At 51.1% G+C, this 26,758-nt stretch overlaps 1 long non-coding RNA gene across 1 annotated transcript in view; it reads left to right on the forward strand.

The window, feature by feature from the left end:
• Positions 1–14,270: 14,270 nt before the first annotated feature.
• LOC125962024 (uncharacterized) overlaps positions 14,271–26,758 on the forward strand; it is a 216,687-nt gene continuing 204,199 nt past the window's right edge. The window contains exon 1 of the long non-coding RNA XR_007473317.1: positions 14,271–14,378. This is a non-coding gene — a long non-coding RNA (uncharacterized LOC125962024). The remainder of the gene's footprint in view (positions 14,379–26,758) is intronic.

Below are 26,758 nucleotides of genomic sequence, written 5' to 3' on the forward strand. Positions count from 1 at the left end.
TGTGGGATCCTCCCGGACCCCGGACCTATGTTTAATTTTTTGAGGAACTTCCATACTGTTTTCTATCACAGCTGTGGCAATTTACATTCCCACCAACAGTTCACGAAGAAACCCTTCTCTCCACATCCTCACCAACACTTGTTAAAAGAGCGCTTTAAATCTTGAGCCATGGGCTTCCCTGGTGGCGCAGTGGTTAAGAGTCCGCCTGCCGATGCAGGGGACACGGGTTCGTGCCCCGGTCCGGGAAGATCCCACATGCCGCGGAGCGGCTGGGCCCGTGAGCCATGGCCGCTGAGCCTGCGCGTCCGGAGCCTGTGCTCCGCAGCGGGAGAGGCCACAACAGTAAGAGGCCCGCGTACCGCAAAAAAGAAAAAAAAAAAAATCTTGAGCCATGCTGATTTGGGGCAAGGGGTGTTCCTCTGACTAAAATGCTGAGGGTCTGGGATTTTTTTCACATTTTGCTTATTCTGTTGAAAGGAGCTGGTAAGAGCCCAGCCAGCCTCTGCTAAGACCACCTGTCAAGGAGCAGCAGAGATGGTGTGGCCAACAGAGCCTGCAGGGGAGAGCGACGGCTGCCTCTGTCTGCAAAGCAACTTCAGGGCCCTGAAATCACTGAAAATACATCCCCTCTTCAGACTAGCTGCAGCCTGAAATGTCTTTAAGAACAAAAGGTGAAACTTCCTCCTAATAATCAGAGAGAGGAATCAGAGAGAGGGCTGAAGGTGTTAACTGCTCTGAGAGAGGAGACAGAGTGATCTAAGTTTTTTCCCACTAGGGTGTAAATGACTGATAGAAGAGTCTTTCCTAAATGCTGGTTTGGTGAGAAGGTAAAAAGAGCTAGAAGAGAGAACCAAATGCTGGAAGGGAGCTCCATGAGGAGGAAAGAGGCACAGAAAGGGAAGTCTTGAGTTATAAAAAAAACCAAAGTTGGCTCAGGATTTCACCTGTAGTCTGGTGGCTTGGGGGTGGGGGGCTGTCTGAGTCGTATTGAGATAAAGGAACATCAGGCCCCGTCCACCTGGAGCTGACACTGGGACCTCTGAGTTGCAATTTTAAATAGGAAGAGCAGGCAATACCCACTAGGGGCATCAGAAACAGCTAAATTGGGTGTGTAGATGTGTGGTCCGTGGCCTGGGTGAGAAAGCGGGTGATAAAGAGGAGTGTTTGATCCCACACACATTTGCTGTGGACTCACTGTGTGCAGGGAGCTGCACCAGGCCCAGTACAGAGACTTGTCACAAAGCTTCATCAGAGCCCCGCACCAGATTTCTGGAAGTCTGTCAACAATGTTTTAATGTGCAGCATCTTGGGCTCAAAGCTGCTTGCTTTGGGGTAATTAAGGAAGGACACCATATTTTTCTAGAAACTTCCAGGATCTGGGGAAGAATCTCTCCATGTCTTTTCCCTAAAGGTGGTCTCAGAAAGACTTTAAGCTGGGGGTGCAGTCCCCTGTGTGCAGGAGAACACCATGGCAGGGTGTAGTTTACACGTCCTTCTCAGGGTGGCCTCCCTGGACCCCTTATTTTATTTTATTTTATTTTATTTTATTTTAATGTATGTATTTAATTTTTGGCCACTTTGGGTCTTTGTTGCTGCACACGGGCTTTCTCTAGTTGCGGCGAGTGGGAGCTACTCTTCGTTGTGGTACACGTGCCTCTCATTACGGTGGCTTCTCTTGTTGCGGAGCACGGACTCTAGGCGCACGGGCTTCAGTAGTTGTGGCACCTGGGCTCAGTAGTTATGGCTCGTGGGCTCTATAGTGCAGGCTCAGTAGTTGTGGCGCACGGGCTTAGTTGCTCCGCGGCATGTGGGATCGTCCCGGACGAGGGATCGAACCAGTGTCCCCTGCATTGGCAGGCGGATTCTTAACCACTGTGCCACCGGGGAAGTCCCAGACCCCTTATTTTAAATTGCAACCCCCAGTATTCCTGATCCCCCTGCCCTGCCTTATTTTTCTCAGCACCACTTACCTCCTTCTGACATATGTTTTATCTGTGTGTTTATTGTCTACTTCCCCTAGTAGAGTGTTTCCCCATAAGAGCAAGGATTTTTTAAAAATCAACTTAATTGAGGTACCATTTACATGTAATAAATGGCGTCCATTTCAAGTGTACAATTCTGAGTCTTGTTGCACGTCTATACTTGTGAAACCACCATCACTACCGAGACACTAAATATTTTTTATCACCCTCAAAAGTTGCAATCATCCCCCCATTTCCCACCCCACTGCTGCTCCAGGAAACCACTGATCTGCCTTTTGTCACTAGAGGTTAGTTTAATAGCAGAGATTTTTAATCTGTCTTGTTTATTTCTGTGTCCCTAGCACATAAGATGGTGGCTGGCACATAGTAGGCACTCAATAAACCCCTGTCGAATGACTGAATGAATGAGTTCTCAGAGATGATTACGATCTCCCCTGTCGTCAAGCAGACATAGCCCAGTGGAAGAGACAGGTGGAAACAGTAGTTACAACCTGCGCATTGTTTTCCAAACTCCAGAGTCCTCCTCAGGAGATTTGGAGGAATGGCAGAAAGTTCAAGGTCTCTGGCTTCAGGGGGATTTGAACTCAAGAACCAGCTCTACCTCTCTCGACTTTAAGTTTTCCAGCAAGCCCCTAGACTCCACTGTGCCCCTTTTCTCTTCTGCAAATTCTATATATTGATAAGAGTAGTTTCCACCATACAGTGCTGTTGAAAGGATGAAATGGGGTGACACCTGGCAAGGGGACAGCACAGTGGCGAGCACACGATCAGTGCTCAGCAAACCTTACCTATTAATATTATTAGCCATTCAAAGAACATGAGTTGAGGGTCTGCCCTGTAATATGAGTAAGATGAGATTCTTGATTTTGTGCTGGTAAAGCCGGGGAAGAGAGGCAGAGGTTGGAGAGGTCAAGATCAGCTGGTTTATGCTGCAGTCACACATGATTCCAAGGTCCCAGAGGCCTCAAGCATCACAGTCAAGTTCATTTCTCTCTCACACTTCATGCGTGTCATGAGTCAGTTCCCAGCTCCCTGGACACTACTCCAGTGCCAGGCTGGCAGCATGGTTTCTGGCCGGGGCATTGCCAATCCTTTGCAGCAGAGGGAAAAGAGAGCACGGTGAACCATACTTGGCTTTGGAAGCTTCTGGTCCTCATTGACTCATGAGTCCCACTTAACAGGCCAGTGCAAGTCACGTGGCCAAGCCTGAGTGAGGCCAGTGAGTCAGGGAAGTAGTTTCCTTCTCCACGGAGGAGGACGGAATATCTGAGAACAACGGACAGTGGAGCCCAGGCCAGCAAGCAAATAATTACAGGCTGGGAGAAGTAGCATATACTTCTGTAGAGTGCTAGCAAGGGAAAGGGGCTGACTCTGCCTGGAGGGCAAGGAAAGCTTCCTGGAGGAGGTGACATATGAGTTGCATCTTGAAGAATGTGCAAGAGTTCACCAGACAGAGAAAACAGGAAACAGGCAGAGTGAAAAGGCAAATGACAAGGCATGGAATTGTGAAAAAGACTGGTGTGGTTGGGGGGCGGGGAGTTTATTGCACAGGTGAACTGGGCCGGGACAGGGGTGCCCTTTGACCGTCAGGCTAGGGATTTGGGACTTTTCTCTAAGGTTGATAGAGAGGTACTGAGCAAGGAGATACGATTTTGAACCCTGGGGTGGCTGGATGGAGGGATGCTTTCATCCTAAGTGCAGAGAAGCAACCAAATAAAAGGCGGCCCTAAATCATGGAGAACCCACCCCCACCCCCCATCCCCAAAGAGGCAAGGTTTTCTGCACTGGGGCCCAGACAAGAACCATCTCCCGGGGTGTCCTTTCCTGCTGCCAGAGATTGGGAACAGCCTCGCTGGCAAACGCTACAGGGGCGCAGCAGGGACAGAGGTCCCGGCCGGGCCGAGCCCCGAGGACCCGCCTGACCCCGCGCCGCCCCCAATCCCAGCCCCCGCGCTGGGAGAGAAGCCCCTCCCTCTGGAGGCCTGGCGTGGCGGATATTTGTCTGTGATACCATTGTAATTTGGGCCCCTTTTGGCCGCAGTAAATTGTCCTGTTTGCATAGCGCCAGGCTGAAATAGCCCGGCGCGCGCGCCCCAGGAAATGAGCTCAGGGCCGGGCCGCCGCGGAGAGCGCGCTGCAGCCGCCCCGGCGCTCCCGCGCCCCCGCCGGCCCCCGTGCAGGCGGAGCGGCTATTTTTTCATTTGACCGACTTAAACAGGTAATTTGAATTACGATCATGAACAAGTGGCCCGAGACTCTGTCTGCCATGGAAGGCTCACAGTAAAGTGGGAGACTCTGCGATGGGGACTTTCCTTTGGGGGCAGGGGTAGGGATGGGGGTGAAGAAAGAAGGGTGGGGAACCAAGACTTGGTCTGAGATGGGCTTCGGCCACCTCCCACGAGGCAATGAAGAAAGCCCGGTGACAAATTACGATTTTACAAAAATGATTTCTCAGTAGGACTCTACATCCACGGAAGAGGACAACGGAAGTACCGTTACATCTACCTTCCCCATCCACTGTATGCAACACAACAACTATTTTAATTTCTCTAGCTTGGGGTAAATCTTCACCCCTACACGTACACTTGTCGGCGTTGTAATAATCATGGGATGTATATAAGTTTGTGTTCCTTTTTCCACACGCTTTTAGTTTCTAGATGTTACACAATCTTCCAATTTACCATCCTTACTAGTAGCAGAGTAGTTCATTGGATGGATACGCCATCGTGTACAGGACCATCCCCCTATGTTGGCTCCAATTTTCCCTGTCATAAGTAACATTGCAGTAAATGTCTCTATAGATACAGAATTGTTCGCTCTTCCGGATGAATTATTTCCTTAGGCTTAATTCCCAGGAGGAAGATTATTGGGCCAAAGGCTATGAACACTTTTATGTCACTTGGTATTATTGCCAAATTGATTTCCAAAAGGGTTGTGTCTGATGACTTACGGTCTCAAAAGGAGGAGTTCACCAAATGTGTACCCTGTGCTTTCCTATCCACGCACAAAGGCCATGACGTTGGGGGTCAGTGAGCAGGTCCCTGGGGGCAGCTCCAGGTGGGGGTGGGGTACAGGTACAGGTGAAAAGGGACCCGGATGGGTGGGTGCTGGGAGAGTCCTCACCCCAGTGTTGGTAATTTCTGGAAGGCCAGGCTTCCTGGATTTTGGACCTCCTCTCCTGCCTTTCTGTTCCCTCTGTCAGATGTTCAGACCTGTCACTCCCAAGCCCCCGCCTCAGTGTCCATGCTCAGGGTTCTTCCTGCCAGGGCCACCTGGGAACTGGCCCAGCCTAGGCCCTGAAGTAGCATGATTGGCTGAGCCAGTGTTATTATGATACAGGAGCTATTCACACCTTTGGCTTCTTGTCATCTTTCGTTTTCTGTGCTGCAGAGCTAACCCCTCAATGACAGGCAAGGGAGGGGTGCTGGAGTTTGCCGGTAGGAGAAGTCATCTACCTTACAGCCCATCCAGGTCCTTGCCAGGTTCGGTGATGGTGGAATCTTATTTATAAAGACCAAGACTGGGGGATGAAGACAAAGCATCTGCTGTCCGCACCCCAACTTTCTGATTTGCTGAAGTCATTTCTCCCACAGTCGTTTTTGGTATCACCCCAGCTGACATCCTGGTCTGTTTTGTTACTTTCCCGGCAACACTGTAAGAAGAAAGCACTTGTAGGGGACAATCGGGCAAAGGGAAATCAGACTTGATTTCTTCTCCTCTGTAGTAACCCATGTGTTCTTGGGATAAGCCGCTCAGAGAATGTGGGTCCCAACTTTGCTGACAAGACCAAGTTCTGGGTGGGTCGGCCACGTCATTGCTGTCCCGAAGACCCAAAAGCCCTCGGCAAAGTATTGTTCATGCTCCCACGTCTTCCTCCCATGGCTGTTCACCATGGAGAAGTGGACAGAAGGTGGCCCTGGCAGGAGGGACTCTGAGGGGTACACAGTGCGGCGGAGGCTTGGGAGTGACACAGATCTGAACATCTGACAGGGGAGGGAGAGGGCAGGACAGAGAGTCAGAAAACTCCTGAGATACACTGCTATGCGCCAAGGAGAGCCCAGACCCAGGTAACACTGTGCTTTGCTCTGCCCCCTCAGGTCCACAGCTCCTGTCTTCAGAGCCTGCTTCCGGAGGGACCTCTGGAAAGCCACCATGCTGTCCTGGAGGGTGTCACACTCAGAATCGCTCCTCCACCCCAGCTCTCACCTAGGGTCCCAGGATCCAGCTGTGCCTCTGACCTCCATCTCCTCAGGTGAAGTTTATGGTTATTGGCCGCCCTGCCTGAGAGGACAGAGGGAAGCCATTGTTACTCCAGCTGTCTGGAGATCACGGTGTCGGCACCTCGTGAGATCCCACCACAGCTCCTTCTCTGACAGTGCTCAGCAAAGCAGAAGCCCACAGACAGGGGAACTCCATAGACTGGTAATGGGCGTAACCTTAACCCCTGCTGGGCAAAAATGGGTGTAAACTGCAGGATCTGAGTGCTCACTCTTAGGTTGGTCCTTTCCTGCTCTGAGCTGTGTTTTCCCACAAGCACTGCCTGCTAGCAAGCATCCCTTCCCCTCCACCCGACTCAGCCGTTTTCAGCCCCTTCAGCTCAAGTCTCTCGTGTGGAATATTGTCCCAGTGCCTCCAGTTCTCACGCTCTAATTCGTTTTGTACTTTGGGATGGCATCACCCAATGAGGACTCAACGTCATCTCCTCCAAGTGTCGGCGAGGCCCAATGAAACCCAACTTCACTTCATTGTCTTGTTCATGGTCTCACACATTGTCTTGTTCAATGTCTCCCCAGGACGTCAGGACCCTTGGGGGCACTGCCCATGTCTTACGCATCACTTGAACATGGTGGTCCCCAGCCCAGGGCCTGCCACTCAGAGCATGCACAGAAACGCACGTCAATCAATTTCAGTTGCGCATCCAACTCCTTCTGCATCTGACCAGCCTCCTGGTTGCAAGTGATAGAAACTGACGCTAGGCTAAGAAACAGTAAAAGAATTGATCGCAAGGATATTAGTGAGCACAGGAGTCCGCAGGAAGGCTGAGCACCACGATGGACGGGGCAAGGGAGGCCAGGTGTCAGGAAACAAGCCAGCATCACACCTCTGGAACTTGGGTTAGGAAGATACCGCCCAGGTACCACCCCTACTGGCCACTCCTGTCACCACTATGGAAATCACGGCCGAGTGTGAATTCTGGGTAAGATGGCGGGGGGTGGGGGTGGGGTATTGGATTGGCCAAGCCTGGGTCACATGTCCAACCCCAGGCAGAAGTGGGAGGATGTGGCCTCCCCAGCTTCTGTGGCGGGATCCCTGACTTACCCCACCAGGCCTACTCCATGGGAGATTCCACACCCCACTGTGGGATGCTGAGCAGCCCCCCAAATGACAAATGTCTAACAGTTACTGAGAATCTGCCAGGTGTTACCCTGGTGCTAGAATATGGACGTGAGGAAGGCAGGCGCCAGCCAGGCAGGGAGGCTGGTGGGACACCCAGTCCATGCCTGGCACTGTCCACAGGCTTTCTCAGACATCATCCCACTTAATCCTCACCGTGTTCAGAGCTGAACTGAAGGCGCTAGGGGTCAAGGGAGCAGCAGGCCGGCCAAGTTGTTAGGACAGCATCACAGAGAAGCTACCGTCTAGCTGGGTCTGCAAGACAGTAGATGGACTCAAGGGGGTAGAAAAAAGGGAAAGGCATTCCAGGTGGAAGGAACAGCATGTGTAAAAGCATGGAGGAACAACGAAGTCAGAGGGTGCTCAGTCTGTCATGGCCGCCTGGTATGGTGGGAATATAGGGCACACAGGTGGGCTGGAAGCTATTGCAGAGGTCTGTGTCAGAGAAGAGGAAGCCTTGAATCACACAACAGTAAAAACAGCTAACAGTTCTCAAACACTTAGTAAATGTCAACCCTTATAGGGCACCCTGCACATTTATTATCTCTTCGAATCTTCACAATTGCCATATAAGGCAAGCACTCTTTTTATTTTGAGGATGAAGAAACTGAGGATCAGAGAAGTTAAGTGACTTGCTCAAGGTCACACAGCTAGTAAATTGGTAGAACCAGGACTTGAACCAAAGCTCATGTGTCAACCACCGATGGTGCCAGAGGGAGCATGCCATGGCCTGCCTGTGATCCTTATCTTCCCCAAGGATTGCTTCTTCTTGCAGGATTTCCTATCTCCTCTGTCTTCCCGCCATGGAGAATGACCTCCATAGTTCATGGGGTGTGGCTTGTCTTACCCTTTGCTCTATCAGGTCACATCAAGGAGGACTCAGCAGAACTCGCTCCTTTGCACCATGGTATTAAAAAGCCAGTTTCCTATTACCATTTCTCGGTTCTATATTCAGGGGAGAGGAACTGCCCACAGAATCTTTTGTGGGGAGGGGGGATTCTTGAAATGAGAAAACACAGCCTTCTGCTGTGGTTGGGTCCTTTCAAGGCATTTCCAGACAGAGGGACAGATGCAGAGGACATCTATCATGGTGGTTTCGTGCTTCGGTTTGAATCCCAGCCACCTCATTTAATAGTAGTGTGACCGTGGGCAAGTGGACTTAACCTCTGTGCCCCAGTTTCCTCATTTATAAAACAGAGAATAACCCCTCATAGGAGCTGGGAGGATTAGAGAAGATGGTTTATAAAGTATCTGGCATTTTTAGTAGTAAATACTAAAAACAAATGCAGGTCATTTAGGGGAGAAAAGCAGTTTTGTACCATTTAACACACATCCAGTGATTGTCACCTGGATCCAACTTTGTGCAGAGCATGGCCAGAGCCATGAGAGCAAACCCTGTAAGGGCCAGAGGAAGGACAGCTCTGCCCTGGTTGAGGAATCAGGAAAGCTTCTTTGATAAAGTGGAATTTGGGTCCAGATTTCAAGAACGTGTAAGATTGTAAAACCTTGATGCGGAGACATCATTGCCGGTGGAGGAAACAGCAGAGCCCTTTTACTCATCAAAACTACCCCTGAACACCTGACAACCTTGAAATCTCTTCCTTCTCGATGCTTCCTGACAGCCACGTGTTTCGAGCACGGAAAGATCAGAGAGAAGTTCCCCACGTTGGCAGGCTGGTCCTGTGAGTTGGACGAGCGTAGCTGCCCCCGCCCCCCCATCCTGAGGCTTTTTCACCCTGGCTGGGCACCCCAGAGCCAGACATCTGCACGAGACCTCAGAGTACAGTACAAGAATGCTGATGTCTGGTCCTGACCTGGAAAAGTCCATACTGGGGGCTGAAGGAAGGAAGCTATTTTCTAGGAGAGCCGTGGATCTAAGTCCCAACTCTGTTACTCACCGTTTGTGGGAACTTAGGCAAGTGGCTTCACAGCTCTGACCCTTGGTTGCCTGATCTATAAAGCGGGGATGGTAAGAATTCCCCAGCACCCTAATGTGCCGTCACTACTCTTTGTATTTTCTTGAGGAATAGGAAACCCAGGTGCCTGCCCTTTGGGAACTTCTTGCTGCCTCCCCTTATAGGGCCAAGGGGCCTCTACAGCTCAGCCTGGGTCTTGAGTGGGAGCCTGGGATGCAAGAGGCGACTGGAGCTTTCTGGTTCCACTGGGGCACCCAGGAGAACGTGATGAGCAGTTCCAGCTCCTGAGGGCTGCAGCACTCACTGGGTCCCGTCTGCTCGGAGCCTTTTTTTCCAGCTTTCCTCTCCATTCTCTGAGCTCCCCCTTGCCCTTCCAATAAGTTCCCAGTTTTCTTAAGTCCGCTGGAATTGAGGTGTATTGCTTGCAATCAAAGATCCTTCCAGTACAGCACTTCTATCCAACTCATAGGTTTGTCATAGAGATGAAAGATGAATGCGCATGGCTGGCGCATCACAAGAGGATCCGGGCGGGTTGTTGTCACCATGATATTCTCAGTTAATCCCCACAATAACCCATGCATGAGGCAGGTGGTATATCCATTTGACAGATGAAGAAACAGAGCCTCAGAGAGATGAAGTGGTCCTCCCGAGTTTCCTCCCTAAATGGCAGAGCAGAGCAGGGACTCAATCCCGGAGCGTCTGATTGCAATGTCCATAAGGCATTGAATCCTCAAAATAAAGAGTGCTTGCCTTATACGGCAACTGTGTCAAGGAGATAATAAACGTGCAGGGTGTTCTATAAGGGCTGGCACTTACCAAGTGTTTCAGAAATATTAGCTGTTTTTACTGTTGTATGATTCGAGGGCTTAGGCCATACGCTGTCCCCCACTGCCCAGGGTTCCTTCTGTCCTGGTACACCTCACCAAAGTGTCACCCATCAGCTGAAACCACATTGCCTTTCAGAATGCCTACTGCAGCTCAGGTATTGGCCCCTCAAAGCAGGGCAGGATCCTAGAACATCGCTCTGCGTTGGGGGGGCGTGGGGGGGGGCCAAGCCCTTCACGTGAGCGGCCTGCAGCCCCGGGCTTGTCCCTGCTATCTCAGGTAAAACTCTGGAAACCTCAACGCCTAATTACCGCCTGGCACAGGGCACCCAGTGGTTTCCGGGAGGCTTGTATTGACTTGCGCAGTCTTCAGAGGACATGGGTCTGGGCTAAATTTAAACACCGTCACAGACAATTTAACAGTCTTCTGTGGAGGAGTAATTTAATGGTAAACCATAATTACTGATACAGCTGATACCTTAATTCCCAAAACAATCTGTGGAGGTGTGTGGAATTCAAATCAGTCCAATTAGAATTCCATCTTCTCATAATAAAATGCAGCATAATTGCTAATTGCGCCCCTGGCTCACAATATTTTAAGGCAGAAATTTGGGGGTTGTTTTTAATATGGCTTTTATTTTAAAGTATTTGTTTTCAATTTTGGACCATTGCCCACGAGAGGGAAAGGATCCAGGTCTCTGTACTCAGGGCTTCTGTGGGGCCTCAGTGCTTCTCTCTTTGGCAAGAGCAAGAGGCCTAGGAGAGGGCCAGCTGCACACAGGGCTCCACTGATATCAAAGGTCCAGGTCTAAGCAAGGCTGAGAGAAGCTCTGTTGATATAAGCCACTGAGTTTTAGGGCACTTTTGAGTTGACAAAGCATTCTGATGAGCAATAGAGTCACATATGCAGAGGTTTAAAGCCAGACCACAGGATGTGGGGCAAGTTATTCACCCTCTGTATGACTCAGTCTATGTATGACTCAGTCTCTTGAGCTGTAAAATGGGTATAATACTTAACCTTCCTCGTGGGGTTGTTGTGAAGATTGACATGGTGCCTGGCACATAGTAAACATTCCAAACATGGTAGCTGTATTATTATTATCAATTCATTCATTTGTCCGCTCGACAAATACATACTGAGCCCTGTAGGTGTCAGGCATGGTTTAGGTGCTGGGGCTATAACAGTGAAAGTACCAGGTCAAGCACCCACCTTTGTGTAACTTCTATTCTAGTGGGGAGACAGCTGGTGATGAGCAAATGAAGATGTAAAATAATCTGATTCCTGCAAGAATGATGGGCTTTGGCTCACGCAGTGCGGTCAGGGAAGACCTCGCTAAAGAGGTGGCATCTGAGTTTATCAACCCTCCCTAGGAAGCTGAGTTTACAGATCAGGAAACTGAGGCTCAAAGGTGAAACCTTGAGTGGCTTGCACATCCCCCCCAAATTTGGGAAAGATGAGATGGGAGGAGCACCCTCAGTGGAAAGGAGCTAGGTAGTCAGGCAGCGAAGGCCACAGGGAAGGTGGAGAAGCTGCGAGAACCCGAGGTGCTGAAATCTCAGCTGGAAGCCATCCTCAGGGTCACCTGAAAGTCACCACAGAGGAGAAAGTGCTCAGGCAGTGGAGTTCGAGAGGCCTGGCTTCATATCCTGGCCCTGGACCAACTGGCTGTGCAGCCCGAGACCACTGCTTCACCTCTCCCAGGCGATATCCCCTCCCCTGTAAACTGAGGGCAAGACTGTGTCACAGGGTCACTGGCAAGGGTTTCTTTGGGCTCAGGCATGTCAAGAACATGGTACATACTGGGCACTCAAGAAGTTCCAAGTCTGTCCCCCTACTTTTAAAAACTCAGGCCCAGGGCTTCCCTGGTGGTGCAGTGGTCGAGAGTCCACCTGCCAATGCAGGGGACGCGGGTTCGTGCCCCGGTCCGGGAAGATCCCACATGCCGCAGAGCAGCTGGGCCCGTGAGCCGTGGCCGCTGAGCCTGCGCGTCCGGAGCCTGTGCTCCGCAACGGGAGAGGCCACAACAGTGAGAGGCCCACGTACCGCAAAAAAAACCCCAAAAAACTCAGGCCCAGAGAGGGGAAGTGACTTGCCAAAGGTCACACGGCAAGTTGTGGCAGAGAGTAGGCAGGTTTTGGCCTGGTGTTCTTCTCACCCTTCCAGACAGCCAGGAGGCAGCTAATCAGTGGCCAGGGAGAGGTCTTTGCAGGGCAGCTGCTGACGGGCGGCAGGCCAGAGAGACAGTTTCAAAAAAGGGAGGACGAGGATCCGGCCAAGAGGCACCCCAATCTGACACACACCTGAGTTAGTAGAAAATAAGCCATCCCGATTTCGAATTCAGGCATTTGTTGACTTTCAACTGCTGGGCGTGTTGGAGACACCGTGGAGGAGCAGAGCCGTCTTCTGGGGTTGGGGGAGGTTGGAGGGATGTGGGGGGACTGGTCTGGATTGGAGACATATCGCTCCAGGATGACCCCCTTCTGCTGAGAAGCCCTCTGGCATTCCCAGACAGGGCCTCCCCTCTGCATTTGACAAATCCACTTCCCAGCTGAGATCCAAGGGGCCTCCAAGATTAAAAATCTGGTCACCCACTGGTTATGGGGCAAATGGCTCCTCTTACGAGAGGGTTCCAGGGGCCTGGGAACCCAGCAAGGGGTGGACAGGCGCCTGCTGACACCATCTTATCCATGGCCAGGGCCATTCACTGCCCACATGGAGGTGGGGGCCTGGGGGACCCACCTTAGCTCCCCGTGCCTCAGCAGTAATTACCACTCTTGGGCTGGCCACTGCCCAGACCACCCCATGGATGGGAATCTGGGTCCAGGCTGAACCGGGGGTTGGCTTGTTGCTTAGGGGCTCCCCTTCCCACGATTGGGGCCTGGGGGAGGGGGGTTGGGGGACCAATTTGGATTTCTAGCAGCCCATGGGAGAAGCAGTGAGATTCAAGGACGGGGTTCTTAGAAACAGGGGCCGACAGGCTGAGAAGGCTCTGGGGGTTTAATGCATACTTTTAGCCGAGGGACACCCCCCCTCCTCCCGCTCCCATGTGCTCAGAGGCTTCTGGATATCATTTTATTTTTATTTTTAAAATTTTCTTCAGATTTTTTTGACGTTGACCATTTTTAAAGTCTTTATTGAATTTGTCACAATATTGCTTCTGTTTTATGTTTTGGTTTTTTTGGCCACAAGTCACGTGGGATCTTAGCTCCCCGACCAGGGATCAAACCCGCACCCCCTGCATTGGAAGGCAAAGTCTTAACCACTGGACCGCCAGGGAAGTACCCTGGATATAATTTTAGACTCCCAGGTTTTCTCATAACTTCTCTGATGGCAGGTGTAAATGGTACACTGAACAAGCACAACTTTATTTTTGTCCCCCACCTTCTTTTAAATTTTCTTCTGTGAGAGAATCTCCCCGTTTCTGAATGAAAACCCCCGCAGGCCCATGACTTTTCTGTCCCTTCTTACGTAAAAGAGAGTTCTGAGGTCACTTTAAGTCACTAACATGGTCTCAGTTCAGACACTGGAGTTTCTGGGTACTGTGCAATATTACTGTAGCAAGAATGGTCCCCGGGAGTAACAATAACTAAAATAAGACAATGTCTACATTTGTCTTCTGACACAATTCTCATTTATTCACTCATTCTGCAAACTCTGATCCAAGGTCCATATGTGGTTGACGCTGGCTGGGAATGCTCCAGGAACACAGAAGACAGCCTTGTCTGGCTGTTCAAAGACCTGCTCTCGGTCATGCATCTCACAATGACCAGAAGTTCAATGACACGCCGAGTGAGGGAGAACCCATTTCTATCCTGCTGAGGCAACAATCAGGAACCATGGTGCCCTACAGTCTAGAGAATACTTTGAAAGACCACATCAACTTTAACCTTCAGCAGTACCCATTCTACTGATGGGGAAACTGAGCCTCAGAGAGATTAACTAATGTGCATGATAACGCTCAGTTAGTAAATGGCAAAGTTTAGACTCTAACCAAAGTCTTCTAGTCCCAACTTTGGACCTCTCTGTGCTTCACCACCACCTCTGGAGCATTTAGGGCCATGATCTGACTCTCTCATTTGTTACCTGTGTGGGAGAAGAGCAAGGCAGGGCATCTGCTGTCTGAGAACTAACCAGGGAGGAAGGGCAGGCAGGCTAAATCCTTCCCCACCATCAGCAGAAAGCAAGCAGGGTTCAGATCAGCACTGTGGCCAGGGAAGCTAGAAGGTCAAAGTCAGCTTTTTTTTTTTTTTTTTTTTTTGCGGTACGCGGGCCTCTCACTGTTGTGGCCTCTCACTGTTGTGGCCTCTCCCGTTGCGGAGCACAGGCTCCGGATGCGCAGGCTCAGCGGCCATGGCTCACGGGCCCATGTGGGATCTTCCAAGACCGGGGTATGAACCCATGTCCCCTGCATTGGCACGCGGACTCCCAACCACTGCATCACCAGGGAAGCCCCAAAGTCAGCTTTTAACTCCATAAATTTGAGAAACCACGTAAGCCCTTGAGTGCTGTAATATTACTGGTGAAAGGAAGAAAGCAGGGAAAAATTAAGATTTGGAATTGTTCAAAGGAGTGGAAACTCTCCAGAAGTTGAGGGGAACAGTGGCTGTGGGAAGCTCCTGGCTCACATTCATTCTCCCAGGCACCCCATCGTTAGGAGGTTTTCTTTTTCGAAGAGTTCAGAGAGAGGTCCCAGAATAGATCCTCATTGGCTCTGGTGAGTTATGTGTCCCTCCCTACACTGACCACTATGGCTGGAGGATTTGGTGACCTGATTGGCCAGGCCTGGTCACATGATTTGTCTGAGCCGTGGCCAGGTGGGGTCAGCTCCCGCTGAACTACCGGTAAGGCAAGTAGGGAAAGGGCTATTACCAGAAGAGGGAAAGAGGAAATGGGAAATTAGACAGGAAAGAGGGCTTTGTGTGACAGATTAAGGATTTCTACTTTATAAATTGGCAGTAAGAGCTAATGGATGGTATTACACAGGGAAAAGACCTTATCAACTTGGGGTTCAGGGAGGTGAGTCAGACAGCAGTGAAACTGTTGCTACTCATGACTTTTAACCATTAGGTGTCAATTTTAAAAACATAGTATCTATTAATGTAAATTACTTAGCAACATGGCATCCTGGGGAAGGGATTAAAACCTGGTTTTGTCACTTACCAATGACCTGGAGGAAGTTAAGTTCTCTATGCCTCAGTTTCCTCATTGGCAAAAGGGATATAATAACAATAGCTCTCTAGGTTTGTTGTGCCGATTAAATGGATTTATGCATGAAGCAGAGGAGTGTTTGCTGAAGTACCCAGGAGCCGGGACACCTCAGGTTCTGGGGGGGGACCTCTGGCTCTGGCGGCACAGACCCGCCCAGGCTGGCCCGGCAGCACTTGCTCCCTGCCCTCCGCAGCCTCTCTGGGCTGACAAACAGGAAGGTGGCGGGGCTGCCTGGGTGCCCCACCGCCCCTCACAGCCCTGTGTCTGGCCCCAACCCTCCGCCTCTACCCGACGCTGCGGTGAACTTGGATGGTGCTACTCTCGCCACAAGCCACAGCCCATCGCAAATTGCCCTGTGGTGAGTTGCAAGCACATTTATAATTGATGAAGTCGGGGTGGTGGCGGGGCTCCTTGCTGAGGTGTTTAGTAAACAAAACTCTGGGCCCTTGGGTGGGGATGGGGATGCTTGAGAGAAAATGAGGGGACAGAAAAGGGGGGGGCACCTCCCTCCAAGAGCACTGGAAAGGCTCCACCTTTTGTTCTTATTATTAAACGTATTCTGAAATTGCTCAGTCCTACAGAAAAGGTGCAAGGATGGTACAAACTTCCGAACGCCTGTCACCTAAATTCACCCAGTCTTAGCATTTTGCCATATTTGCTTTAGTTCTTTCTCGCGGTACATATGTATATCTAATATAACAAAATACACACTATTCTTCTTAGCCTTTTATCTTGCTAAACCATTTAAGAGTAAGTCGCAGAGATCACGACCTTCCCCGCTAAATATTTCAAGGACATTTTCCTACATACCTACAGGAAAATGATCAATCTCAGGAAATTGAATAGCAACACAACACTATGATCGAATTTCCAATCCATTTTCTAATTCCACTGACTGTCTAATACCCTTCCTTATAGCAACTTCCTGTTTCAGTCCAGCCCGACAAAGTCTTCGACAGTCAAGGTCCCAGGAAACAGACCCCCTTTGCCCCTCGCCCCATGGCTGGCCAGGACTCTGCAGTCAGATAGGAGGAATGAAGCTGTGATCAGGTCAGAACACGAGGCCAAGCCTGGGATGGCAAGTGGAGCCAGACATAAGATCTGGCTCAGCTTGGGGAGTCCTGGAAGCTTCCTCCAGAGGGTCCCACGGGATGGAGTCCAAGTGAGCAGGGGAAGGGGCACACTGGTTCTCAAAGGTACTTGGAGCCCAAGTGAGACAGGAGGCTCCCATACCTCCTGTTACAGCAGCCAATTCCTAGGCCCAGGTAGGTGGGGGCAGGAGAGCTGTGTCAGGGAGATGGGGAGACTACCAACCTTTCAGGCACAGGAGCTGGGAGGAGAGGGACAGCTTTGTCATCTGAATGCTAAGTGGCTAGTTTGTACATTCATTCAACAAACGTTTATTACACCCTTGCAATGTACTGAGAACTATTCTAGGTGCTGGGGATAAGGCTGGATAGGGCCCCAGCCCCAGCCCTGTAGTGTTTATGTTCGACTGGGGGATGTGATAGTTTGGATTGTGGTATGTCACTCGCCCACCCCCACATCCACATTCACACACCTGTTGTAAAAGGTGTATATTTCCGCACTCTTCTTCTATTAGACTTGGCCGTGATACTTCTTGTTTTTTTTTTTTAAATGGGTCTTTATTCGAATATAATTGCTTCACAATACTGTGTTAGTTTCTGTTGTACACCAAAGTGAATCAGCCATATGCATACATATGTCTCCATATCCCCTCCCTCTTGAGCCTCCCTCCCATCCTCCCTATCCAACCCCTGGAAAACAGTATGGAGGTTCCTCAAAAAAACTAAAAGTAGAACTACCATATGACCCAGCAGTCCCACTACTGGGCACATACCCTGCGAAAACCATCATTCAAAAAGAGACACGTGGCGCTTCTGTAGCCGGTAGAACGTTAGCGGTGTGTCATGAGCATCCTTAAATGTGCTGCGAGGTTCGGCTTGGCTTTTAAGTTCCTGCCATTCTCCATGGAAAGAATAAGTCCCACTAGTCCAAGAAAAATGAAGAAATACTTGGAACAGACCTACACTGAAGCCACTGCCTGGAGCTGCACTGCCTTGGCTCACCCACAAACTCATACATAAGAAAAAGAAATGCTGTTAAGCCCCTGAGTCCTGGGGTGGTTTGTTACACAGCGTTATTTCAGTAATAGCTGACTAAGAAGGGCAGAGACAGAACATAAACAAGCCAAATAGCAAATGCATGACGTCAGGTGGTGAGAGAAACAGAAAGGCAAAGGAAGTTGGAGAAGAGGAAGAGAGCGGTGGGTGCCGCTGAGATAGGGCAGCCAGGGAAGGCTGTCTGATAAGGGAGCTGAGAGCTGAAGGAAATGGGGAATGAGTCATGTGGTTATCTAGGGGAGGGAATTTCAGGCAGCGGAAACAGCAAGTGCAAAGGTCCTGAGGCAGGAATGAGGTGTCTGGAGGAGCAGGACCCAGCGGAGGGGCAGGGTGGGCATGACGCGAGACGGCTCAGGGAGGGGGCTGGGGCCAAACCCTGTGAGAAGGATGTGGAATTTTATTCACATCATGTAGTATAACTTGTTTCCAGGTGTCTGATGAAAGAGCCTGAGAATGTGTGAAAAGGCAGAGGGGGGGTGGGGAGGCCACTGGCTGAGCCCCCTGCTTTGGGATCTGTAAGGAGAGGGCCAGTGGAAGCCACAGTCGGGCCAGTGTCCCAGCGCCTTTTTCCAGCTTCATCCTCCTGCTGGCGAGGCTTTCCCCACCCCTTGCCTCGGTGACCCCTCCCTACAATCACTCCCCTCCCACCTCTCCAGCAGCCCCAGTGCCTTCTCTGCTCCCCGAGCCCCTCACTGGGCCTGCCCCACGCTCAGCCCTCAACTTCCTGGTCCTCTCAGTCAGCCCCGTCTTGGCTCTCAAGGTGGGGGCGACTCCCAGCTCTCCAGCCCCACCCTGTCTCTGGGACCCTGGGCATTCTGTCAAGAGCTCCCTGCTTAGCTGTGGCCCCCAGGGTGGCCTCTCACACTGGACTTGTCTTACAGTGAGCCCATCACCGGGGAGGGGCTCTCCGTGGACGGTCTGAAACCCAGGAGCTCCGGAAAACCCCCTCCCCACCCCCAGAGTCCATTCAAGTTCACAGCTCAGCACCCCTGGGCCACTGGCTCCGTTTTCTTCAAACGCTGATCCCGAAGCGTCGCTCCTCAGCCGCTGTGTTGGGCCCTTCAGGGCCGGCACTGAAAGGCTTCCCCGGTTGGGTCTCAGCTGGCCTTTGCTCCCAGAGTTGACCCTCCCCTCCAGCCTAGCAGGAACCCCCCGCACTCCGCCCCCTGCCCCGGCCTCCAGCACACTTTGCACCTCGGTCCACGCCTTGCCTCAGGTATTTACTGAGGGCCTACTGTGCACAAGGCACTGTCCAGAGTCCTGAGGGGCAGAGGGGTACCCGCGGAGCCTACATCTCCTAGAGCCCCCCAGGGTGCCCCCGCCGCCCTCCCTGCCCTCCTTCCCGCACCTCCCTCCATGCGGGGCCACTCGGGGCCTCAGTGACCAATGCCCCTCCTGCCACTTGGCCTCTTGGCACTTAAGCATATCTTGCCTTGGGTCTGATTGTTGTTTTAGATGAAGATTTCCTTAAAAAAAAAAAATTGTATAGCCAGGACATGGAAGCAACCTAAGTGTCCATCATCGGATGAATGGATAAAGAAGATGTGGCACATATATACAATGGAATATTACTCAGCCGTAAAAAGAAACGAAATTGAGTTATTTGTAGTGAGGTGGATGGACCTAGAGTCTGTCATACAGAGTGAAGTAAGTCAGAAAGAGAAAAACAAATACCGTATGCTAACACATATATATGGAATCTAAAAAAAAAAAAAAAAAGGTCATGAAGAACCTAGGGGCAAGACGGGAATAAAGACGCAAACCTACTAGAGAATGGACTTGAGGACATGGGGAGGGGGAAGGGTAAGCTGGGACGAAGTGAGAGAGTGACATGGACATATATACACTACCAAATGTAAAATAGATAGCTAGTGGGAAGCAGCCGCATAGCACAGGGAGATCAGCTCGGTGCTTTGTGACCCCCTAGAGGGGTGGGATAGGGAGGGTGGGAGGGAGACGCAAGAGGGAGGAGATATGGGGATATATGTATAGTTGATTCACTTTGTTATAAGCAGAAACTAACATGCCATTGTAAAGCAATTATACTCCAATAAAAACGTTAAAAAATTGTAGAAGTAATGTATGCTTCTTGTGGAAATATGGAAGATACAGAAAAGATAGAAGAAAAAAATCGCATAATCTAAGAACAGTTAAGTCTTCCCTTAAAAAAAGGTGTCTTCAGCTGCTGGTCTTCCACACCCCTTCCTAGCAGAGAAGGGTAGCGTGGATTTCCCCAGCAGGAGATGGGACCGGCACTGGGGACCCCACAGTAATTGGGGCGTGAGCTACGGTACGGTGCAAGCGACCAAATCAAATCCTTTTCTGGGAACGGGAAGAGTTTTCCAGGGGTGGAAAGAGAAAAGAAAGAACGTTAAGAAAATTGAGTTCTTAATGGAAAGTTGGGGGGCCCCACAGAGGGGAGACCCAGAGTCCGGGAAGTCCAAGAGAGCATGGTAGGGGCTTCCCTGGTGGCACAGTGGTTGAGAGTCCGCCTGCCGATGCAGGGGACGCGGGTTCGTGCCCTGGTCCGGGAAGATCCCACATGCCGCGGAGCGGCTGGGCCCGTGAGCCATGGCCGCTGAGCCTGCGCGTCCGGATCCTGTGCTCCGCAACGGGAGAGGCCACAGCAGGGAGAGGCCACAGCAGTGAGATGCCCGCGTACCGCAAAAAAAAAAAAAAAAAAAAAGAGCATGTTAAAATGGAGAACAGAGCCCCGAAAAACACCAGGAGGACCTGGCTCCTTCCCCACTTAACTGACCCTCAGCCTCTCTGAGATGCAGTGTTTCCCTTGAGAATGGGCATCACCACACTTCATAGGGAATGGCACGTGCCACAAAATCCCTTTGTAAACTGTAATGTCCAGCACAAATGGGAGGGTGTGCTGCTGTCCTGTGCATGTCCAGCTGGTCTGTGTCCCATATTTCAAGGACAAAAACCACATTTATTCATATTTCTCCTCTGTGTGCCTTCGTGCCCAGCACCGGGGAGGATGGGAACACAAACGTTTATTATGCACCTGCCGTGTACTAGACACCCTGCAGGGGTCTCACATGGATGGGTAGAAGGAACCTTGGGGCTCAGATCCACCCTCTGCACAGAAGGGGAAATCAAGGCTCACAGAGGTGACTCAGCACTCCCAGGTAGTGACGGAGCTGGCGCTCAGGCCCTGAGGAATGGGGGAGGGAGGGAGGGAATGGAGCATGAACAAGAGCGGATCCATGGTGAGTCTTAACCTTGCCTTTGCTCAGTGACCATAGCGCTACCGCTGTCTCTCCCGGGTGTGGACTTGCGTCAGTGGGCCTTGCCATGGGCTGCCCAGCTTTGTCACCCTGCTCCAGGAGCTCCAGCCTCTCCCTAGGGCGCAGGACACCACCCCCGGCCACCCTGGCCCAATTTCTTACAGGCTGCTCTGGGATGGCAGCGTCCCAGCACTGCTATAAATAGCATCTCTCCTGGGCCCCAGACGGCCAGTTGGCAAACACTGTAATTTGCTGAAAAGTTTGGAATGTGTCTAAAAATGAAGAAGGCAAATGAGACCAGCCTTGAGGGGGTGCAGCCAGCGTATCCATTTCAGAGAAGCGCTGAGCTCCTCTCCTGCCCCTCGCCAACGTCTTTGTGAGGACACCGAAGGCAAGGCTTCAGGGACGGGGGACGAATGTGAGTCTAGGAAGCAAGTATTATCGTTTCCACCGACAGCGGCCACCTCCTGTATTGGCCTCACCCCTGACCTTCCTGTCTGAAGAGGGAGAGGGGCTGCCACCACTGGAAGGGGGTTGCCATGGCTTAACCCTTTCTTGGACTGTGCGTGCTAAATCAAAGGGGATGTGGTGAGCACGTAAGGATTATGGGAGCCAGAAGGAAACCCCCCAAATAATTGTATCCAGCTCCCCCAGTTCGCAAATGAAGAAATGATTGGACAAAAGCCAAACAGCAAATTGGAGCAGAACCAGATTTAGGCCGAGGTCTCTGGGATTCTGGTGTGGTACCAAGTCTTGGACCCATGGCCTCCTGTGAGGGGCCACCTCTCTTAGGGAAGGGGGAGGGGTGCAGGGGAAGGGTCCGTGGCGCTCTGATCACACTGAACATTGACGAGTCTTTCTGATGTTCTGGTCGGACCCTCACTGCACTCCTGGAAGGCACAGCCCCTGTTCTTCTCATGGCCCCGGGGATGGAATTCATCCTCATCCACAAGCCAGAGAAAGGTCAAAGGGGAACTCACCCATCTGTCCTCAAGCCAGGATCAGGGTTTTTCCCAACTCTGCATAGGACTCACTGACTCAAAAGCCATCTTTTATTGTTCTTTGTGCTGTCTTCTGGGGTTTTGATTTTCCCCTGAAGGAAGAATCAGAGCATTGAAAATAGTGGTAGAACAAGAAGCAGGAACTCTGAGCTGGAGCCCCAGATCCAGCACTGTCTCACTGTATCCCCTTGCGCAAGTCACTTCGCTTCACAGAGCCTCAGTGAAACCATATGTAAAATTATAATGACAACGAACGCTTCCATTGATGGAGGCCATAACCATGCGCTTCACATGCATTCATTCTCTTTCTCCTCATAACAACCATACACACAAGATATATTCTTATCCCATTTTACAGATGGAGAAATTGAGGCCGAGAGAGTATATAACTTGTCCAAGACCACACCATTGATTTCAAAGTTTGAAACCCACTGCACTAGATGTTCTGAGGTCCCTTTCGACCCTCATAATTCTGCTTTTGGTGGCTCTAAACAAAATGGGAACTAGTAATAGCTCAGTTGGTAGCTCCCAGCTCTTGTCTGTGAGAGGCTTTGGGGCAGGGGCAGGCCAGGAGCTGGGACAGTTCACATCTGTGGAGAGGCTATACATAGCGAAGGAACCGGGATTACCGAGGCCTTGGACCTTCAGCAAAGGCCATGTCTCTGCAGGATCACAGAGTGGGGAATTGTGGCTGAAAAGCTACATCTCGTGGCCAGTTTTAGAACTGCACCCCAGCAGAACTCCCTTCTTAATTTCCAGGGCGGGTCTAGAGGACAATGAAGAAGGGGGGAAAATAGTATATTATCAATATTATAGACTAGGATGGTCATCTAAATTCTTCGTAGAGTTTTTAAAACACAGGCTTCAGGGCCTCACCCCAGACCTAGAGAACCAGAACCTCAAGATAAGGGAGGGGGGAGTCTGGTTTTTCGGCTCAGGTGATTCTGCTGCAGCCTAGCTGAGAACCCCAAGTACAGAGCAGTTAAGGGGGTACCAGAGTGCTGGTCAGAAGACCTTCTCAGTTGCAGTGGTCCAACCGGTATTTCACTCCTTTCTGAGCCACTGGAATTTTCTAGGCTGCGGACAAAACTAAATCCATTAGGTATTATTTACAAAAGGAAGTCTAGCTGCACCTTAAATGTGACTTGTGCTTTACTAGGAGATAAAATGGCAGCTAATAAAGAAAATGTTCATATGGAAAGGGAATCGGTCATTTTAGATCAATTTCAATGAATTTAGTCCATAGGCAGCAGATACAGAAGTCTTTCTTTCTTTCTTTCTTTTTTAAAGTAGTGGTTCTCAACTGGCAAGGGGTGGCTCGATGAGTCCTTCAAACACTAGCAACAACAGAACTCACATTGTGGTTTATACTTTTTTTTTTTTTTTTTTTTTGGCGGTACACGGGCCTCTCACTGTTGTGGCCTCTCCCGTTGCGGAGCACAGGCTCCGGACGCGCAGGCTCAGCGGCCATGGCCCACGGGCCCAGCCGCTCCGCGGCATGTGGGATCTTCCCGGACCGGGGCACGAACCCGTGTCCCCTGCATCGGCAGGCGGACTCTCGACCACTGCGCCACCAGGGAAGCCTTTTCATGTACTTTACCTAATTGATTCTTCCCAATCGTCATGACTTCCCGTTAAACGAATAAGCCTGAGTCTGAGGCTTGGGCAGTTATGACCACCTCAAGCCACAGAGTAAGTTAACAGGAGCATGTTTTCTCATGTGACCTGCTGCCTCTCAGTTCCTCCCTCAGCCCCTAGTTGGATTGTCATCCCGCCCTTCCCCTGCTCAGGAAGCTGCTCTGGCTCCCCAGCGATCAAGTCCTAGTGCATAGGCCTGGTTTCGAGGCCCACACAGCCTGGAACGACCTTCTCTCCACCTGTATTTCCTGACTTTTCCCAGCTGGGCTCCTCCCCCTCCCCCTCCCCTCCCCCCTCCCCCCCACTGCTGGTATTCAAGCTGTTTCCTTGCAGAGCACCCCTTGGAGGGAAAAGATGACACGGAGAGGAGTAGAGGGAGTGCTCTGCGGGGTGGGGGTGGGGGATGCTGGCAGTGGGTCCCTTTCACAACACTCTCCAAATCCCCATGCATCACTTCTTCAGCCCCTACCAGTCCCTCCTCCTCCAGGAAGCCTTCCTGGCCTTGGTTGAATAACCACTGCCCAGCACGGCATCACAGCTGCTCATGGCCTCCTTTCTGCTCTCCCCCACACGTATGTCACACATACACCTGCCATTTGCCCTTTCTGCCCAGCACCTTAATTTTTTTGAGTTACTTCTCTTCGTCCCCTCTGTCACCTGAGGGGGTGGGTGGATACGAGAGTGCCACCGTCCATGCTGGAACCCACTGTGGGTGGGTTCATGAACACCATGGGGGTGACTGACAGGGCCCCTCCCTCCTGCCACCCCGTATGGTGGGCATCGGCAGAAATCACTGCTGGCTACTGTGACCTCTAGGGCACTGGTCAGCACTACAGAATGACCCAGGGGTCTGCTCTCTGGCTCTGGTTGTGAAATAATCAGAGCCAGTCTGGGGTCAGGAGGGCCAACTGGGAGTGGGGGGCTGGCATGGGGGAGGGGGCCGAGGGGCGTGGAGTACTTGCCACGTGCCACTCTCATGCCATCCTTGGGGGCACAGAGGCAAATATTTTTACCCAGTACAGGTGAGAAAACAGAGGCCGGTGAGGCAGCACTGAAATTCACAGGCAGCCCTTTCTGCCTTTAACGCCTGAGCTTGGCCCTGAGGCCAGAGCTTCTCAGCCCTTGCGGTGCGATAGAATCACCGGACGCCCTTTAAACACCCCAAGTCCCAGGCTGCACCCAGACCCTCTGTGGGTGGGACCCAGGTGACAATATTTTTCAGGTCCCCAGGGGATTCCGTGTGCGGCCAAGGGGAGAACGGACACTAAGGGCTGAGATAGCACTTTGCAAACTGTCCCTTCGGGTCACTGTGTGGCCCCTCGTCCACCTGAGCCTCTTCCCCGGCCTGTGAAATGGGGATAATTGCAGTCCCCTGAGTTGACGCGTTGAAGTGCTTCCTTAGTTAACATCACAACCTGCACGCTTGGCTCCCTTTACCCCGCTCCTCTTGCCAAAGCCCTTACCACATGCAATCATACTGTACTTTATATTTTCCGGAGTCATCATGTTCACGCATTCAAGATGGACACGCCTCTACCTCTGCTAGGACACGGTCCGCGTCAGGGCCGGGATCTTCGTCTTTGCTTCATTTTATCTTCTGCTGGATCCCAATCACCAAGCAGCTCACACAGCACTCGGCACATGGTAAGGGCTCAATAAATATTTGTTGAATGAATGAATGAATGAATCACTGTGCCTGGCACCACAGCCGGCCTCTAATAAATGTCACTGGCATCACTGCTGCTGCCATGGTCATGGCCACACCCTTCCAGCCTGAACTGCTCACCTCCCGAGCTGTGCGCAACCCTAACGCCGCCCAAAGTCAAGCTGACTGTCCCCTCCCCTAGAAACTAGCCTCTGTGCCCTGCTCCTCAGGCCCCTCCTTTCTGGGCACCACCTGGGAGGAGCGACAAAGTTTCAAGATTTCATTTGTAATTCTTCGTAGATGAAATGTCAGAAATATTGGAAAGGCAGAGTCATAAATCTATCCTAATATAGCATAGAGCTTATTAATGAAGAATAAATCACCGAGGGAAACCTCCCCAGAGTACTTTGCCAGGGCCTGCAGGGAGGATGGCATATTTATGTGCAAGTGTATCAGGTCTTTTACTTTCTCAGATATATAGCCAAGGCAGATTTGTCAGGGCAGTAGCCTTAACATCCACCAATTATATTTTTTTTCTAGTAAAAATTAATCTATTCTATAGAAATCTCCTAAGCATTTATTGGATGAAGACCACATCCAAATGTAGAAAATTAAATATACACACACAGCACGACACACTGCACTGTAGGATTTTGGCAGGCCTGGAAATAGAACGACTATACGCCTGGCGCCAAGAGGCTCCCCCAGCAAAAAAATCAGGTTGAAGGAGCTGGAAAGGCCCATCCTCACTGCAGAGGTGGGGAAACCAAGGCCCAGACAGGGGACGTGCCTTACTCATGGTCATGGTCACCAACTTGGCTAAGGCTGATGTGAGATGAGAAACCCTGTTCCTTATTCCCACCCCCAAAAGATGTCCACATCCTAGGGAATTCCCTGGCGTTCCAGTGGTTAGGACTCTGAGCTTTCACTGCCAAGGACGTGGGCTCCATCCCTGGTCGGGGAACTGAGATTCCACAAGCCATGTGGCATGGCCAAAAAAAAAAAAAGTTCAAAAGATGCCCACATCTGAATCCTCTCCATTACCCTAGTGTGAATATGTTACTACAAGGGAAGATGGACTTTCCAGGTGTGATTGAACCAAGGATGGGGAGATTATCCTCGATGGGTCTAATATAATCAAAAGGGTCCTTGTAAAGGAGAGAGGGAAGCAGGAGAGTCAGAGAAGAAGTGAGAACAGAATAGAGGCCAGAATAATGTGGTGGCTTCTAGAAGCCGGAAAGGGCAAGGAAGTAGAATCTTTCTTAGAGCCACCAGAAGGAATGCAGCCCAGCTGACACCTTGGTTTTAGGACTGCTGACCCCCAGAACTGTAAGATATTAAACCTGTATTGTTTTAAGCCACTAAACTTGTGATCATCTGTTACAGCAGCAAGAAGAAATTAACATGGTGTTAAAGAGAAACTCTGTCCCAGGAAACTGCACTGGGCAGTGTCTGCAGACAGTGCTAGACAGGGAACCCCATCCCTGAGGGTCACCCCACGTGATCCCCGGCAGCAGGCGGCTCCTCCTGTCCAGAGGCCACGGGCCACTGCCTCCCACCTGCTCTCTGTGACACTCTCACCCTTCCGTGCTGGGTTGCAACGGGCTCTTTTCCCGTTTGCTTGGTCCCTTTTCTGCAACTTTTCTGCAGCCTGACCCACCCCAATCTTGGGAGAGGAAGTCACTCCCCTCCAAGGGTTATCACTACGCTCCCCTCCTTTTCTTACGTCTGAGAAGCTAAGGAAACAGCAAGATTGTCCAGGGCAT

This window comes from Orcinus orca, chromosome 19, assembly GCF_937001465.1.
Source record: "Orcinus orca chromosome 19, mOrcOrc1.1, whole genome shotgun sequence".
NCBI lineage: Eukaryota > Metazoa > Chordata > Mammalia > Artiodactyla > Delphinidae > Orcinus > Orcinus orca.